Below are 2,796 nucleotides of genomic sequence, written 5' to 3'. Positions count from 1 at the left end.
ATAGTGATTTTGGGTCGACAACATGACCAACAAATGGAGCACAAGTTTCAGAGAGGGGAAGCTCTGTCAAGAGAGATGAGGGAGCCTCTTTCATACCCAGCCTGGGTTTTACAATCACATTTCTCAAATCACCTCAAAGCATGTGGGACAGTCTTGAAGGGCCGAATGATCTCCTCTGTTTGTGTGCACCAGGTTATAGAAGTAAGTAGTCTCTAAATGCTCCTGCCTAACAGGTTTAATGGGTTGAATGGAACACGGGAACACGGGATTGAGGGACAGGAGTGAGTCATTAGATACGTTGAGCCTTCTCCACCAGGCACTAAGATTGTGGCTGATCAGGTTGTGGTCTCAGCCCCACTTTCCTGTCTGCGTCCCATTATCCATGACTCAGTTCTCTGTCAAATATTTCACTAACGCAGCTTTCAATCAATATGAACATAGAGGCATGATAGACTTCCAGTGAAGAGAATTCGGATTTGAAAGGAACTTTCAGAATTTTTCGTCATCCCTCTTATAGAATCAGAGTCATGCAGAATAGAAACAGACCCGTTAGTCCAATCTGTTCACTCCGATCAGATATCAAATCTGATTTAGTCTCATTTGCCAGCATTTGGCCAATATCCCTCCTCTTTCAGATAGTTTTTAAATGTGCGATTGTATCCGCCTTCAGCACTTCCTCTGACAGCACTTTATGTACACACACCACTCTCTGTGTGAAACATTTAACTTCAGGTCCCTTTTAAATTATTCGTCCTCTCCCCTCCAACCTATGCTCTCCTGATCTGGGATCCTGGGGAGCAGAACATGGCTGTTCAGAATAGCACTCCAGAAGGAAACTCCTCAAACTAATCAACTTCTCCCTAAAGCTCAAACCTCCAGTGCTGGGACATCCGTGTAAATCTTTTCTGCAGAAAACCGAGTTGTACGCAGTATTCTTAAAGTGGCCTCACCAACATCCTGTATAGTTGCAACATGCCATCATAACTCCTATACTCAATGCTCTGACTGATTAAGAGAAATATGTAAAAGGTGTTCTGTACCGCACTGTCTGCATTCGACTCCACTTTCAAGGAACAATGTACCTGCAGCCCTGTGTCCATTTGTTTCACATCACTCACCAGGCCCTTACCATTAAGTGTATAATTTCTGCCCTGATTTACCTTCCCAAAATGCATAACCTTGCATTTATCTAAATTAAACGTCATCTGTCAGTCCTTGCCCCTTTGTCCCATCTATTTGTGATCTTGTTGTACTCTGAGATAATCTACTACACCACCTTTCTGATATCGTCTGTAAACTTACCAACTATGGCTCCAATATCCACATCTAAATCCTTGACATAAATGATGAAATGCAGTGAACTCAGTCCTGATTCTTACAGCACACTGCTGCTCACAAGCCTCCAGTCTGATAAATACCCCTCTTCCTTCAAGCCAATTGTGACACGCATCTCCTGTATCCCATGAAACCTAACCTTGCTAATCTGCCTACCAATCGGAATGTTGTGAACACCTTGCTGAGGTCCATATAGACAATGTCTACCAAACTGCCTTTATCAATCTTCTTTGTCACCTCTTCATAAAACTCAACCAAATGAATGAGACATGATTTCCCATGCAGAAAGCCATGTTGTCTACCCCGATCAGTCTTTGCCTTCCCAAATGTATGTAAATGCTATCCCTCAGAATCCCCTCCAACAACTTACCCACCACCGACGTCAGGCTCATTGGTCTATAGTTCCCCAGCTTTTTGGGTCACTGTTTCCTTTTCTAGTCCCACTCCTCCACTGCTCACAACAAATGTTAAATGTAACCAGATCGGTGATGTGGCCGATGATATTGGTCTCAGACTGGGTCAGGGTCAGTTTTAGGAACAAGTCAGGCTAGTTTATTTAATCTGCTCAAATAGCACGTTTATGATCCAGAGCAATGTTACTCCAACTATGATGAAAAACCACTGATACACACACGCACACACACACACACACACTCACTAAACAAAATCTCTGCAATTTCACGTTGAAAGAACCTTGTCCAGATATTTTTGGAACTCATGACAAATGGAAAAATTGAGAGATTGTCCAAAATGTGATTCTGCTTCTGAAGATATTCTACTCACACAGCTGCTAGCAATGGGATTTTATCCTGAGAGAGTTGTATTTGGCTGAATTCCCTTTGCATTAGGCTGGCAGGAGGTTCCAGGTTAGCACAGTGGCTCAGTGGCTCGCACTGTTCCATCACAGCATCAGGGGCATCAGTTCAATTCCAGCCTCGGGCGACTATCTGTGTGGAATTTGGATCTTCTCCCCTTGTCTGTGTGAGCTTCTGATGGGTGCTCCCGTTCCCTCCCACAGCCCAAAGCTGTATAATTCAAGTGGATTGGTCAAATAGTCCATAGTGTTCAGCGATTTCTACTTAAGGTGCACTAGTCAGGGGTAACTGTAAGGGCATGGGAAGGTTACTCTTTGGATTGTTAGTATGGACTTGTTGGGCCGAAGGGCTTGTTTCCACACTGCAGGGATTCTATAAAAATAAGAATGGTAACGATGACGGTCGAGTTTTGTTTTAGCTCGTTACTGTGATGAGAAATAATGAAGGAGAGAGCGTGCAATAGGCTGTTTCTTCTCTGGCAGATGACATTTTCTCCCTCTCTGAGTTGAATCACACAATAATGTCATTCTCTCCCAAACTGGACCATGTGAGGTCTCCTTGTACATTGTCCAAACTATGTCTCCATCACATTCCCTGTTCCATGTCGGTGCATCATTGCTGCTGTCATACACAGAGCCATACACTG

This window comes from Hemiscyllium ocellatum, unplaced genomic scaffold (genome assembly GCF_020745735.1).
Source record: "Hemiscyllium ocellatum isolate sHemOce1 unplaced genomic scaffold, sHemOce1.pat.X.cur. scaffold_336_pat_ctg1, whole genome shotgun sequence".
Lineage (NCBI taxonomy): Eukaryota > Metazoa > Chordata > Chondrichthyes > Orectolobiformes > Hemiscylliidae > Hemiscyllium > Hemiscyllium ocellatum.
This window is presented reverse-complemented; position numbering follows the sequence as displayed.